Raw genomic sequence first — 15,793 nt, forward strand, 5'->3', positions numbered from 1 at the left:
GTTTTGCCAGTTCATAGCAAGAGATGGGGATCCAAAACACCTGACAGGAAACCAATGAAGATTCGTGTTGGAGAGAAAAATAACGTGGCCACAGCCTCAAAGCAAAAGGCATCTATTTTCAGTGATGAAATATAATATAATTATAAATTATCTGTTATTTTACTTTCCAAGTATTTTACTTTCCAAGTATTCAATAAAATGTGCATTTGGCAAAAGTCCTTTGAGCCGGATTTGAACCAGCGACCTAAGGATGCCTGTTTTACCACTACAGTCCTCCGCTCTACCAACTGAGCTATCAAAGGCTTGGCAAATCAACTCTAGCAAACTCAATACGAGCTTCCACTTCAACCGTCGACTTGTAAACATCTCTTGCAATTCGTGCAAAATACTACAAATTTGGCTTGTGAGGTTCCCGAATTGAGTAAAAGCACATCAGTTCCCAATTAAAAAAATGACCCCCTCCGCAGTCTCCCGCATGTTAATGACCACCATACTAAGGGGGAAAAGTTGAAAGGCGGCGCCTCACAGGCCATCTCCTCAGAGTATTCAGCCGTGTTGGGCCTTGACAATATTTTAATATCTTGGATGGTGTATAGTGTTCTCTCATTTCCCTTGAGAAATCAAGATTGTCAAGGGGATTCTGCTGTTTTGTCAGTTCATAGCAAGAGATGGGGATCCAAAATACCTCACAGGAAACCAACGAAGATTGGTGTCGGACAGAAAAATAACGTGGCCACAGCCTCAAAGCAAAAGGCATCTATTTTCAGTGAAGAAATATAATATAATTATAAATTATCTGTTATTTTACTTTCCAAGTATTTTACTTTCCAAGTATTCAATAAAATGTGCATTTGGCAAAAGTCCTTTGAGCCGGATTTGAACCGGCGACCTAAGGATGCCTGTTTTACCACTACAGTCCTCCGCTCTACCAACTGAGCTATCGAAGGCTTGGCAAATCAGTCTCTAGCAAGCTCAATACGAGCTTCCACTTCAACCGTCGACATTCAAACATCTCTTGCAATTCGTGCAAAATACTACAAATTTGGCTTGTGAGGTTCCCGAATTGAGTAAAAGCACATCAGTTCACAATTAAAAAAATGACCCCCTCTGCAGTGTCCCGCATGTTACTGACCACCATACAAAGGAGGAAAAGTTGAAAGGCGGCGCCTCACAGGCCATCTCCTCAGAGTATTCATCAGTGTTCGGCCTTGACAATATTTTAATATCTTGGATGGTGTATAGTGTTCTCCCATTTCCCTTGAGAAATCAAGATTGTCAAGGGGATTCTGCTGTTTGGTCAGTTCATAGCAAGAGATGGGGATCCAAAATACCTCACAGGAAACCAACGAAGATTGGTGTCGGACAGAAAAATAACGTGGCCACAGCCTCAAAGCAAAAGGCATCTATTTTCAGTGATGAAATATAATATAATTATAAATTGTCTGTTATTTTACTTTCCAAGTATTTTACTTTCCAAGTATTCAATACAATGTGCATTTGGCAAAAGTCCTTCGAGCCGGATTTGAAACAGCGACCTAAGGATGCCTGTTTTACCACTACAGTCCCACGCTCTACCAACTGAGCTATCGAAGGCTTGGCAAATCGTTCTCTAGCAAACTCAATACGAGCTTCCACTTCAACCGTCGACTTGTAAACATCTCTTGCAATTCGTGCAAAATACTACAAATTTGGCTTGTGAGGTTCCCGAATTGAGTAAAAGCACATCAGTTCCCAATTAAAAAAATGACCCCCTCCGCAGTCTCCCGCATGTTAATGACCACCATACTAAGGGGGAAAAGTTGAAAGGCGGCGCCTCACAGGCCATCTCCTCAGAGTATTCAGCCGTGTTGGGCCTTGACAATATTTTAATATCTTGGATGGTGTATAGTGTTCTCTCATTTCCCTTGAGAAATCAAGATTGTCAAGGGGATTCTGCTGTTTTGCCAGTTCATAGCAAGAGATGGGGATCCAAAACACCTGACAGGAAACCAATGAAGATTCGTGTTGGAGAGAAAAATAACGTGGCCACAGCCTCAAAGCAAAAGGCATCTATTTTCAGTGATGAAATATAATATAATTATAAATTATCTGTTATTTTACTTTCCAAGTATTTTACTTTCCAAGTATTCAATAAAATGTGCATTTGGCAAAAGTCCTTTGAGCCGGATTTGAACCAGCGACCTAAGGATGCCTGTTTTACCACTACAGTCCTCCGCTCTACCAACTGAGCTATCAAAGGCTTGGCAAATCAACTCTAGCAAACTCAATACGAGCTTCCACTTCAACCGTCGACTTGTAAACATCTCTTGCAATTCGTGCAAAATACTACAAATTTGGCTTGTGAGGTTCCCGAATTGAGTAAAAGCACATCAGTTCCCAATTAAAAAAATGACCCCCTCCGCAGTCTCCCGCATGTTAATGACCACCATACTAAGGGGGAAAAGTTGAAAGGCGGCGCCTCACAGGCCATCTCCTCAGAGTATTCAGCCGTGTTGGGCCTTGACAATATTTTAATATCTTGGATGGTGTATAGTGTTCTCTCATTTCCCTTGAGAAATCAAGATTGTCAAGGGGATTCTGCTGTTTTGCCAGTTCATAGCAAGAGATGGGGATCCAAAACACCTGACAGGAAACCAATGAAGATTCGTGTTGGACAGAAAAATAACGTGGCCACAGCCTCAAAGCAAAAGGCATCTATTTTCAGTGATGAAATATAATATAATTATAAATTATCTGTTATTTTACTTTCCAAGTATTTTACTTTCCAAGTATTCAATAAAATGTGCATTTGGCAAAAGTCCTTTGAGCCGGATTTGAACCAGCGACCTAAGGATGCCTGTTTTACCACTACAGTCCTCCGCTCTACCAACTGAGCTATCAAAGGCTTGGCAAATCAACTCTAGCAAACTCAATACGAGCTTCCACTTCAACCGTCGACTTGTAAACATCTCTTGCAATTCGTGCAAAATACTACAAATTTGGCTTGTGAGGTTCCCGAATTGAGTAAAAGCACATCAGTTCACAATTAAAAAAATGACCCCCTCCGCAGTCGCCCGCATGTTACTGACCACCATACTAAGGGGGAAAAGTTGAAAGGCGGCACCTCACAGGCCATCTCCTCAGAGTATTCAGCCGCGTTGGGCCTTGACAATATTTTAATATCTTGGATGGTGTATAGTGTTCTCTCATTTCTCTTGAGAAATCAAGATTGTCAAGGGGATTCTGCTGTTTTGCCAGTTCATAGCAAGAGATGGGGATCCAAAACACCTCACAGGAAACCAATGAAGATTCGTGTTGGACAGAAAAATAACGTGGTCACAGCCTCAAAGCAAAAGGCATCTATTTTCAGTGATGAAATATAATATAATTATAAATTGTCTGTTATTTTACTTTCCAAGTATTTTACTTTCCAAGTATTCAATAAAATGTGCATTTGGCAAAAGTCCTTCGAGCCGGATTTGAACCAGCGACCTAAGGATGCCTGTTTTACCACTACAGTCCTCCGCTCTACCAACTGAGCTATCGAAGGATTGGCGAATCAGTCTCTAGCAAGCTCAATACGAGCTTCTACTTCAACCGTCCACATTCAAACATCTCTTGCAATTCGTGCAAAATACTACAAATTTGGCTTGTGAGGTTCCCGAATTGAGCAAAAGCACATCAGTTCACAATTAAAAAAATGACCCCCTCCGCAGTGTCCCGCATGTTACTGACCACCATACAAAGGAGGAAAAGTTGAAAGGCGGCGCCTCACAGGCCATCTCCTCAGAGTATTCATCAGTGTTCGGCCTTGACAATATTTTAATATCTTGGATGGTGTATAGTGTTCTCCCATTTCCCTTGAGAAATCAAGATTGTCAAGGGGATTCTGCTGTTTTGCCAGTTCATAGCAAGAGATGGGGATCCGAAACACCTCACAGGCAACCAATGAAGATTGGTGTTGGCCAGAAACATAACGTGGCCACAGCCTCAAAGCAAAAGGCATCTATTTTCAGTGATGGAATATAATATAATTATAAATTGTCTGTTATTTTATTTTCCAAGTATTTCACTTTCCAAGTATTCAATAAAATTTGCATTTGGCAAAAGTCCTTCGAGCCGGATTTGAACCAGCGACCTAAGGATGCCTGTTTTACCACTACAGTCCTCCACTCTACCAACTGAGCTTTCGAAGGCTTGGCAAATCAATCTCTAGCAAACTCAATACGAGCTTCCACTTCAACCGTCGACTTGTAAACATCTCTTGCAATTCGTGCAAAATACTACAAATTTGGCTTGTGAGGTTCCCGAATTGAGTAAAAGCACATCAGTTCCCAATTAAAAAAATGACCCCCTCCGCAGTCTCCCGCATGTTAATGACCACCATACTAAGGGGGAAAAGTTGAAAGGCGGCGCCTCACAGGCCATCTCCTCAGAGTATTCAGCCGTGTTGGGCCTTGACAATATTTTAATATCTTGGATGGTGTATAGTGTTCTCTCATTTCCCTTGAGAAATCAAGATTGTCAAGGGGATTCTGCTGTTTTGCCAGTTCATAGCAAGAGATGGGGATCCAAAACACCTGACAGGAAACCAATGAAGATTCGTGTTGGACAGAAAAATAACGTGGCCACAGCCTCAAAGCAAAAGGCATCTATTTTCAGTGATGAAATATAATATAATTATAAATTGTCTGTTATTTTACTTTCCAAGTATTTTACTTTCCAAGTATTCAATAAAATGTGCATTTGGCAAAAGTCCTTTGAGCCGGATTTGAACCAGCGACCTACGGATGCCTGTTTTACCACTACAGTCCTCCGCGCTACCAACTGAGCTATCAAAGGCATGACAAATCAACTCTAGCAAACTCAATACGAGCTTCCACTTCAACCGTCGACTTGTAAACATCTCTTGCAATTCGTGCAAAATACTACAAATTTGGCTTGTGAGGTTCCCGAATTGAGTAAAAGCACATCAGTTCACAATTAAAAAAATGACCCCCTCCGCAGTCGCCCGCATGTTACTGACCACCATACTAAGGGGGAAAAGTTGAAAGGCGGCGCCTCACAGGCCATCTCCTCAGAGTATTCAGCCCTGTTGGGCCTTGACAATATTTTAATATCTTGGATGGTGTATAGTGTTCTCTCATTTCCCTTGAGAAATCAAGATTGTCAAGGGGATTCTGCTGTTTTGCCAGTTCATAGCAAGAGATGGGGATCAAAAACACCTGACAGGAAACCAATGAAGATTCGTGTTGGACAGAAAAATAACGTGGCCACAGCCTCAAAGCAAAAGGCATCTATTTTCAGTGATGAAATATAATATAATTACAAATTGTCTGTTATTTTACTTTCCAAGTATTTTACTTTCCAAGTATTCAATACAATGTGCATTTGGCAAAAGTCCTTCGAGCCGGATTTGAAACAGCGACCTAAGGATGCCTGTTATACCACTACAGTCCTCCGCTCTACCAACTGAGCTATCGAAGGCTTGGCAAATCGTTCTCTAGCAAACTCAATACGAGCTTCCACTTCAACCGTCGACTTGTAAACATCTCTTGCAATTCGTGCAAAATACTACAAATTTGGCTTGTGACGTTCCCGAATTGAGTAAAAGCACATCAGTTCCCAATTAAAAAAATGACCCCCTCCGCAGTCTCCCGCATGTTACTGACCACCATACTAAGGGGGAAAAGTTGAAAGGCGGCGCCTCACAGGCCATCTCCTCAGAGTATTCAGCCGTGTTGGGCCTTGACAATATTTTAATATCTTGGATGGTGTATACTGTTCTCTCATTTCCCTTGAGAAATCAAGATTGTTAGGGGATTCTGCTGTTTTGCCAGTTCATAGCAAGAGATGGGGATCCGAAACACCTCACAGGCAACCAATGAAGATTGGTGTTGGACAGAAACATAACGTGGCCACAGCCTCACAGCAAAAGGCATCTATTTTCAGTGATGAAATATAATATAATTATAAATTGTCTGTTATTTTATTTTCCAAGTATTTTACTTTCCAAGTATTCAATAAAATTTGCATTTGGCAGAAGTCCTTCGAGCCGGATTTGAACCAGCGACCTAAGGATGCCTGTTTTACCACTACAGTCCTCCGCTCTACCAACTGAGCTTTCGAAGGCTTGGCAAATCATTCTCTAGCAAACTCAATACGAGCTTCCACTTCAACCGTCGACTTGTAAACATCTCTTGCAATTCGTGCAAAATACTACAAATTTGGCTTGTGAGGTTCCCGAATTGAGTAAAAGCACATCAGTTCCCAATTAAAAAAATGACCCCCTCCGCAGTCTCCCGCATGTTAATGACCACCATACTAAGGGGGAAAAGTTGAAAGGCGGCGCCTCACAGGCCATCTCCTCAGAGTATTCAGCCGTGTTGGGCCTTGACAATATTTTAATATCTTGGATGGTGTATAGTGTTCTCTCATTTCCCTTGAGAAATCAAGATTGTCAAGGGGATTCTGCTGTTTTGCCAGTTCATAGCAAGAGATGGGGATCCAAAACACCTGACAGGAAACCAATGAAGATTCGTGTTGGACAGAAAAATAACGTGGCCACAGCCTCAAAGCAAAAGGCATCTATTTTCAGTGATGAAATATAATATAATTATAAATTGTCTGTTATTTTACTTTCCAAGTATTTTACTTTCCAAGTATTCAATAAAATGTGCATTTGGCAAAATTCCTTTGAGCCGGATTTGAACCAGCGACCTAAGGATACCTGTTTTACCACTACAGTCCTCCGCTCTACCAACTGAGCTATCAAAGGCTTGGCAAGTTAACTCTAGCAAACTCAATACGAGCTTCCACTTCAACCGTCGACTTGTAAACATCTCTTGCAATTCGTGCAAAATACTACAAATTTGGCTTGTGAGGTTCCCGAATTGAGTAAAAGCACATCAGTTCACAATTAAAAAAATGACCCCCTCCGCAGTCGCCCGCATGTTACTGACCACCATACTAAGGGGGAAAAGTTGAAAGGCGGCACCTCACAGGCCATCTCCTCAGAGTATTCAGCCGCGTTGGGCCTTGACAATATTTTAATATCTTGGATGGTGTATAGTGTTCTCTCATTTCTCTTGAGAAATCAAGATTGTCAAGGGGATTCTGCTGTTTTGCCAGTTCATAGCAAGAGATGGGGATCCAAAACACCTCACAGGAAACCAATGAAGATTCGTGTTGGACAGAAACATAACGTGGCCACAGCCTCAAAGCAAAAGGCATCTATTTTCAGTGATGAAATATAATATAATTATAAATTGTCTGTTATTTTATTTTCCAAGTATTTTACTTTCCAAGTATTCAATAAAATTTGCATTTGGCAGAAGTCCTTCGAGCCGGATTTGAACCAGCGACCTAAGGATGCCTGTTTTACCACTACAGTCCTCCGCTCTACCAACTGAGCTTTCGAAGGCTTGGCAAATCATTCTCTAGCAAACTCAATACGAGCTTCCACTTCAACCGTCGACTTGTAAACATCTCTTGCAATTCGGGCAAAATACTACAAATTTGGCTTGTGAGGTTCCCGAATTGAGTAAAAGCACATCAGTTCCCAATTAAAAAAATGACCCCCTCCGCAGTCTCCCGCATGTTAATGACCACCATACTAAGGGGGAAAAGTTGAAAGGCGGCGCCTCACAGGCCATCTCCTCAGAGTATTCAGCCGTGTTGGGCCTTGACAATATTTTAATATCTTGGATGGTGTATAGTGTTCTCTCATTTCCCTTGAGAAATCAAGATTGTCAAGGGGATTCTGCTGTTTTGCCAGTTCATAGCAAGAGATGGGGATCCAAAACACCTGACAGGAAACCAATGAAGATTCGTGTTGGACAGAAAAATAACGTGGCCACAGCCTCAAAGCAAAAGGCATCTATTTTCAGTGATGAAATATAATATAATTATAAATTGTCTGTTATTTTACTTTCCAAGTATTTTACTTTCCAAGTATTCAATAAAATGTGCATTTGGCAAAAGTCCTTTGAGCCGGATTTGAACCAGCGACCTAAGGATGCCTGTTTTACCACTACAGTCCTCCGCTCTACCAACTGAGCTATCGAAGGCTCGGCAAATCAACTCTAGCAAACTCAATACGAGCTTCCACTTCAACCGTCGACTTGTAAACATCTCTTGCAATTCGTGCAAAATACTACAAATTTTGCTTGTGAGGTTCCCGAATTGAGTAAAAGCACATCAGTTCACAATTAAAAAAATGACCCCCTCCGCAGTCGCCCGCATGTTACTGACCACCATACTAAGGGGGAAAAGCTGAAAGGCGGCACCTCACAGGCCATCTCCTCAGAGTATTCAGCCGCGTTGGGCCTTGACAATATTTTAATATCTTGGATGGTGTATAGTGTTCTCTCATTTCTCTTGAGAAATCAAGATTGTCAAGGGGATTCTGCTGTTTTGCCAGTTCATAGCAAGAGATGGGGATCCAAAACACCTCACAGGAAACCAATGAAGATTTGTGTTGGACAGAAAAATAACGTGGTCACAGCCTCAAAGCAAAAGGCATCTATTTTCAGTGATGAAATATAATATAATTATAAATTGTCTGTTATTTTACTTTCCAAGTATTTTACTTTTCAAGTATTCAATAAAATGTGCATTTGGCAAAAGTCCTTCGAGCCGGGTTTGAACCAGCGACCTAAGGATGCCTGTTTTACCACTACAGTCCTCCGCTCTACCAACTGAGCTATCGAAGGCTTGGCAAATCAGTTTCTAGCAAGCTCAATACGAGCTTCCACTTCAACCGTCGACTTGTAAACATCTCTTGCAATTCGTGCAAAATACTACAAATTTGGCTTGTGAGGTTCCCGAATTGAGTAAAAGCACATCAGTTCCCAATTAAAAAAATGACCCCCTCCGCAGTCTCCCGCATGTTAATGACCACCATACTAAGGGGGAAAAGTTGAAAGGCGGCGCCTCACAGGCCATCTCCTCAGAGTATTCAGCCGTGTTGGGCCTTGACAGTATTTTAATATCTTGGATGGTGTGTAGTGTTCTCTCATTTCCCTTGAGAAATCAAGATTGTCAAGGGGATTCTGCTGTTTTGCCAGTTCATAGCAAGAGATGGGGATCCAAAATACCTCACAGGAAACCAACGAAGATTGGTGTCGGACAGAAAAATAACGTGGCCACAGCCTCAAAGCAAAAGGCATCTATTTTCAGTGATGAAATATAATATAATTATAAATTGTCTGTTATTTTACTTTCCAAGTATTTTACTTTCCAAGTATTCAATACAATGTGCATTTGGCAAAATTCCTTCGAGCCGGATTTGAAACAGCGACCTAAGGATGCCTGTTTTACCACTACAGTTCTCCGCTCTACCAACTGAGCTATCGAAGGCTTGGCAAATCGTTTTCTAGCAAACTCAATACGAGCTTCCACTTCAACCGTCGACTTGTAAACATCTCTTGCAATTCGTGCAAAATACTACAAATTTGGCTTGTGACGTTCCCGAATTCAGTAAAAGCACATCAGTTCCCAATTAAAAAAATGACCCCCTCCGCAGTCTCCCGCATGTTACTGACCACCATACTAAGGGGGAAAAGTTGAAAGGCGGCGCCTCACAGGCCATCTCCTCAGAGTATTCAGCCGTGTTGGGCCTTGACAATATTTTAATATCTTGGATGGTGTATACTGTTCTCTCATTTCCCTTGAGAAATCAAGATTGTCAAGGGGATTCTGCTGTTTTGCCAGTTCATAGCAAGAGATGAGGATCCGAAACACCTCACAGGCAACCAATGAAGATTGGTGTTGGACAGAAACATAACGTGGCCACAGCCTCAAAGCAAAAGGCATCTATTTTCAGTGATGAAATATAATATAATTATAAATTGTCTGTTATTTTATTTTCCAAGTATTTCACTTTCCAAGTATTCAATAAAATTTGCATTTGGCAAAAGTCCTTCGAGCCGGATTTGAACCAGCGACTTAAGGATGCCTGTTTTACCACTACAGTCCTCCGCTCTACCAACTGAGCTTTCGAAGGCTTGGCAAATCATTCTCTAGCAAACTCAATACTAGGTTCCACTTCAACCGTCGACTTGTAAACAACTCTTGCAATTCGTGCAAAATACTACAAATTTGACTTGTGAGGTTCCCGAATTGAGTAAAAGCACATCAGTTCACAATTAAAAAAATGACCCCCTCCGCAGTCGCCCGCATGTTACTGACCACCATACTAAGGGGGAAAAGTTGAAAGGCGGCACCTCACAGGCCATCTCCTCAGAGTATTCAGCCGCGTTGGGCCTTGACAATATTTTATTATCTTGGATGGTGTATAGTGTTCTCTCATTTCTCTTGAGAAATCAAGATTGTCAAGGGGATTCTGCTGTTTTGCCAGTTCATAGCAAGAGATGGGGATCCAAAACACCTCACAGGAAACCAATGAAGATTCGTGTTGGACAGAAAAATAACGTGGTCACAGCCTCAAAGCAAAAGGCATCTATTTTCAGTGATGAAATATAATATAATTATAAATTGTCTGTTATTTTACTTTCCAAGTATTTTACTTTCCAAGTATTCAATAAAATGTGCATTTGGCAAAAGTCCTTCGAGCCGGATTTGAACCAGCGACCTAAGGATGCTTGTTTTACCACTACCGCTCTACCAACTGAGCTATCGAAGGCTTGGCAAATCAGACTCTAGCAAGCTCAATACGAGCTTCTACTTCAACCGTCGACATTCAAACATCTCTTGCAATTCGTGCAAAATACTACAAATTTGGCTTGTGAGGTTCCCGAATTGAGTAAAAGCACATCAGTTCACAATTAAAAAAATGACCCCCTCCGCAGTGTCCCGCATGTTACTGACCACCATACAAAGGAGGAAAAGTTGAAAGGCGGCGCCTCACAGGCCATCTCCTCAGAGTATTCATCAGTGTTCGGCCTTGACAATATTTTAATATCTTGGATGGTGTATAGTGTTCTCCCATTTCCCTTGAGAAATCAAGATTGTCAAGGGGATTCTGCTGTTTTGTCAGTTCATAGCAAGAGATGGGGATCCAAAATACCTCACAGGAAACCAACGAAGATTGGTGTCGGACAGAAAAATAACGTGGCCACAGCCTCAAAGCAAAAGGCATCTATTTTCAGTGATGAAATATAATATAATTATAAATTGTCTGTTATTTTACTTTCCAAGTATTTTACTTTCCAAGTATTCAATACAATGTGCATTTGGCAAAAGTCCTTCGAGCTGGATTTGAAACAGCGACCTAAGGATGCCTGTTTTACCACTACAGTGCTCCGCTCTACCAACTGAGCTATCGAAGGCTTGGCAAATCGTTCTCTAGCAAACTCAATACGAGCTTCCACTTCAACCGTCGACTTGTAAACATCTCTTGCAATTCGTGCAAAATACTACAAATTTGGCTTGTGACGTTCCCGAATTGAGTAAAAGCACATCAGTTCCCAATTAAAAAAATGACCCCCTCCGCAGTCTCCCGCATGTTACTGACCACCATACTAAGGGGGAAAAGTTGAAAGGCGGCGACTCACAGGCCATCTCCTCAGAGTATTCAGCCGTGTTGGGCCTTGACAATATTTTAATATCTTGGATGGTGTATACTGTTCTCTCATTTCCCTTGAGAAATCAAGATTGTCAAGGGGATTCTGCTGTTTTGCCAGTTCATAGCAAGAGATGGGGATCCAAAATACCTCACAGGAAACCAACGAAGATTGGTGTCGGACAGAAAAATAACGTGGCCACAGCCTCAAAGCAAAAGGCATCTATTTTCAGTGATGAAATATAATATAATTATAAATTGTCTGTTATTTTACTTTCCAAGTATTTTACTTTCCAAGTATTCAATACAATGTGCATTTGGCAAAAGTCCTTCGAGCCGGATTTGAAACAGCGACCTAAGGATGCCTGTTTTACCACTACAGTCCCACGCTCTACCAACTGAGCTATCGAAGGCTTGGCAAATCGTTCTCTAGCAAACTCAATACGAGCTTCCACTTCAACCGTCGACTTGTAAACATCTCTTGCAATTCGTGCAAAATACTACAAATTTGGCTTGTGAGGTTCCCGAATTGAGTAAAAGCACATCAGTTCCCAATTAAAAAAATGACCCCCTCCGCAGTCTCCCGCATGTTAATGACCACCATACTAAGGGGGAAAAGTTGAAAGGCGGCGCCTCACAGGCCATCTCCTCAGAGTATTCAGCCGTGTTGGGCCTTGACAATATTTTAATATCTTGGATGGTGTATAGTGTTCTCTCATTTCCCTTGAGAAATCAAGATTGTCAAGGGGATTCTGCTGTTTTGCCAGTTCATAGCAAGAGATGGGGATCCAAAACACCTGACAGGAAACCAATGAAGATTCGTGTTGGACAGAAAAATAACGTGGCCACAGCCTCAAAGCAAAAGGCATCTATTTTCAGTGATGAAATATAATATAATTATAAATTGTCTGTTATTTTACTTTCCAAGTATTTTACTTTCCAAGTATTCAATAAAATGTGCATTTGGCAAAAGTCCTTTGAGCCGGATTTGAACCAGCGACCTAAGGATGCCTGTTTTACCACTACAGTCCTCCGCTCTACCAACTGAGCTATCAAAGGCTTGGCAAGTTAACTCTAGCAAACTCAATACGAGCTTCCACTTCAACCGTCGGCTTGTAAACATCTCTTGCAATTCGTGCAAAATACTACAAATTTGGCTTGTGAGGTTCCCGAATTGAGTAAAAGCACATCAGTTCACAATTAAAAAAATGACCCCCTCCGCAGTGTCCCGCATGTTACTGACCAACATACAAAGGAGGAAAAGTTGAAAGGCGGCGTCTCACAGGCCATCTCCTCAGAGTATTCATCAGTGTTCGGCCTTGACAATATTTTAATATCTTGGATGGTGTATAGTGTTCTCCCATTTCCCTTGAGAAATCAAGATTGTCAAGGGGATTCTGCTGTTTTGTCAGTTCATAGCAAGAGATGGGGATCCAAAATACCTCACAGGAAACCAACGAAGATTGGTGTCGGACAGAAAAATAACGTGGCCACAGCCTCAAAGCAAAAGGCATCTATTTTCAGTGATGAAATATAATATAATTATAAATTGTCTGTTATTTTACTTTCCAAGTATTTTACTTTCCAAGTATTCAATACAATGTGCATTTGGCAAAATTCCTTCGAGCCGGATTTGAAACAGCGACCTAAGGATGCCTGTTTTACCACTACAGTCCTCCGCTCTACCAACTGAGCTATCAAAGGCTTGGCAAATCGTTCTCTAGCAAACTCAATACGAGCTTCCACTTCAACCGTCGACTTGTAAACATCTCTTGCAATTCGTGCAAAATACTACAAATTTGGCTTGTGACGTTCCCGAATTGAGTAAAAGCACATCAGTTCCCAATTAAAAAATGACACCCTCCGCAGTCTCCCGCATGTTACTGACCACCATACTAAGGGGGAAAAGTTGAAAGGCGGCGCCTCACAGGCCATCTCCTCAGAGTATTCAGCCGTGTTGGGCCTTGACAATATTTTAATATCTTGGATGGTGTATACTGTTCTCTCATTTCCCTTGAGAAATCAAGATTGTCAAGGGGATTCTGCTGTTTTGCCAGTTCATAGCAAGAGATGGGGATCCGAAACACCTCACAGGCAACCAATGAAGATTGGTGTTGGACAGAAACATAACGTGGCCACAGCCTCAAAGCAAAAGGCATCTATTTTCAGTGATGAAATATAATATAATTATAAATTGTCTGTTATTTTATTTTCCAAGTATTTCACTTTCCAAGTATTCAATAAAATTTGCATTTGGCAAAAGTCCTTCGAGCCGGATTTGAACCAGCGACCTAAGGATGCCTGTTTTACCACTACAGTCCTCCGCTCTACCAACTGAGCTTTCGAAGGCTTGGCAAAACATTCTCTAGCAAACTCAATACGAGCTTCCACTTCAACCGTCGACTTGTAAACATCTCTTGCAATTCGGGCAAAATACTACAAATTTGGCTTGTGAGGTTCCCGAATTGAGTAAAAGCACATCAGTTCCCAATTAAAAAAATGACCCCCTCCGCAGTCTCCCGCATGTTAATGACCACCATACTAAGGGGGAAAAGTTGAAAGGCGGCGCCTCACAGGCCATCTCCTCAGAGTATTCAGCCGTGTTGGGCCTTGACAATATTTTAATATCTTGGATGGTGTATAGTGTTCTCTCATTTCCCTTGAGAAATCAAGATTGTCAAGGGGATTCTGCTGTTTTGCCAGTTCATAGCAAGAGATGGGGATCCAAAACACCTGACAGGAAACCAATGAAGTTTCGTGTTGGACAGAAAAATAACGTGGCCACAGCCTCAAAGCAAAAGGCATCTATTTTCAGTGATGAAATATAATATAATTATAAATTGTCTGTTATTTTACTTTCCAAGTATTTTACTTTCCAAGTATTCAATAAAATGTGCATTTGGCAAAAGTCCTTTGAGCCGGATTTGAACCAGCGACCTAAGGATGCCTGTTTTACCACTACAGTCCTCCGCTCTACCAACTGAGCTATCGAAGGCTTGGCAAATCACCTCTAGCAAACTCAATACGAGCTTCCACTTCAACCGTCGACTTGTAAACATCTCTTGCAATTCGTGCAAAATACTACAAATTTGGCTTGTGAGGTTCCCGAATTGAGTAAAAGCACATCAGTTCACAATTAAAAAAATGACCCCCTCCGCAGTCGCCCGCATGTTACTGACCACCATACTAAGGGGGAAAAGCTGAAAGGCGGCACCTCACAGGCCATCTCCTCAGAGTATTCAGCCGCGTTGGGCCTTGACAATATTTTAATATCTTGGATGGTGTATAGTGTTCTCTCATTTCTCTTGAGAAATCAAGATTGTCAAGGGGATTCTGCTGTTTTGCCAGTTCATAGCAAGAGATGGGGATCCAAAACACCTCACAGGAAACCAATGAAGATTCGTGTTGGACAGAAAAATAACGTGGTCACAGCCTCAAAGCAAAAGGCATCTATTTTCAGTGATGAAATATAATATAATTATAAATTGTCTGTTATTTTACTTTCCAAGTATTTTACTTTTCAAGTATTCAATAAAATGTGCATTTGGCAAAAGTCCTTCGAGCCGGGTTTGAACCAGCGACCTAAGGATGCCTGTTTTACCACTACAGTCCTCCGCTCTACCAACTGAGCTATCGAAGGCTTGGCAAATCAGTTTCTAGCAAGCTCAATACGAGCTTCCACTTCAACCGTCGACATTCAAACATCTCTTGCAATTCGTGCAAAATACTACAAATTTGGCTTGTGAGGTTCCCGAATTGAGTAAAAGCACATCAGTTCCCAATTAAAAAAATGACCCCCTCCGCAGTCTCCCGCATGTTAATGACCACCATACTAAGGGGGAAAAGTTGAAAGGCGGCGCCTCACAGGCCATCTCCTCAGAGTATTCAGCCGTGTTGGGCCTTGACAGTATTTTAATATCTTGGATGGTGTGTAGTGTTCTCTCATTTCCCTTGAGAAATCAAGATTGTCAAGGGGATTCTGCTGTTTTGCCAGTTCATAGCAAGAGATGGGGATCCAAAATACCTCACAGGAAACCAACGAAGATTGGTGTCGGACAGAAAAATAACGTGGCCACAGCCTCAAAGCAAAAGGCATCTATTTTCAGTGATGAAATATAATATAATTATAAATTGTCTGTTATTTTACTTTCCAAGTATTTTACTTTCCAAGTATTCAATACAATGTGCATTTGGCAAAATTCCTTCGAGCCGGATTTGAAACATTGACCTAAGGATGCCTGTTTTACCACTACAGTTCTCCGCTCTACCAACTGAGCTATCGAAGGCTTG

At 41.6% G+C, this 15,793-nt stretch overlaps 8 non-coding genes across 8 annotated transcripts; all 8 read right to left on the minus strand.

Annotated features, from left to right (window-relative positions):
- Positions 1–216: 216 nt before the first annotated feature.
- Positions 217–302, minus strand: TRNAY-GUA (transfer RNA tyrosine (anticodon GUA)). Its single transcript is given in 2 exon segments — positions 217–252; positions 266–302. It is a non-coding gene; the product is annotated as a tRNA-Tyr (tRNA).
- A 1,851-nt stretch (positions 303–2,153) lies between these two features.
- On the minus strand, positions 2,154–2,239 carry TRNAY-GUA (transfer RNA tyrosine (anticodon GUA)). The gene is given in 2 exon segments: positions 2,154–2,189; positions 2,203–2,239. It is a non-coding gene; the product is annotated as a tRNA-Tyr (tRNA).
- A 559-nt stretch (positions 2,240–2,798) lies between these two features.
- On the minus strand, positions 2,799–2,884 carry TRNAY-GUA (transfer RNA tyrosine (anticodon GUA)). The gene is given in 2 exon segments: positions 2,799–2,834; positions 2,848–2,884. It is a non-coding gene; the product is annotated as a tRNA-Tyr (tRNA).
- A 559-nt stretch (positions 2,885–3,443) lies between these two features.
- On the minus strand, positions 3,444–3,529 carry TRNAY-GUA (transfer RNA tyrosine (anticodon GUA)). Its single transcript is given in 2 exon segments — positions 3,444–3,479; positions 3,493–3,529. It is a non-coding gene; the product is annotated as a tRNA-Tyr (tRNA).
- A 3,142-nt stretch (positions 3,530–6,671) lies between these two features.
- TRNAY-GUA (transfer RNA tyrosine (anticodon GUA)) lies at positions 6,672–6,757 on the minus strand. The gene is given in 2 exon segments: positions 6,672–6,707; positions 6,721–6,757. It is a non-coding gene; the product is annotated as a tRNA-Tyr (tRNA).
- Positions 6,758–8,607: 1,850 nt separating this feature from the next.
- On the minus strand, positions 8,608–8,693 carry TRNAY-GUA (transfer RNA tyrosine (anticodon GUA)). The gene is given in 2 exon segments: positions 8,608–8,643; positions 8,657–8,693. It is a non-coding gene; the product is annotated as a tRNA-Tyr (tRNA).
- Positions 8,694–12,476: 3,783 nt separating this feature from the next.
- Positions 12,477–12,562, minus strand: TRNAY-GUA (transfer RNA tyrosine (anticodon GUA)). Its single transcript is given in 2 exon segments — positions 12,477–12,512; positions 12,526–12,562. It is a non-coding gene; the product is annotated as a tRNA-Tyr (tRNA).
- A 2,495-nt stretch (positions 12,563–15,057) lies between these two features.
- TRNAY-GUA (transfer RNA tyrosine (anticodon GUA)) lies at positions 15,058–15,143 on the minus strand. The gene is given in 2 exon segments: positions 15,058–15,093; positions 15,107–15,143. It is a non-coding gene; the product is annotated as a tRNA-Tyr (tRNA).
- Between the last annotated feature and the right edge of the window lie 650 nt (positions 15,144–15,793).

The sequence above is a fragment of the Ambystoma mexicanum genome, chromosome 1p, assembly GCF_040938575.1.
Source record: "Ambystoma mexicanum isolate Mex_15411 chromosome 1p, UKY_AmexF1_1, whole genome shotgun sequence".
Lineage (NCBI taxonomy): Eukaryota > Metazoa > Chordata > Amphibia > Caudata > Ambystomatidae > Ambystoma > Ambystoma mexicanum.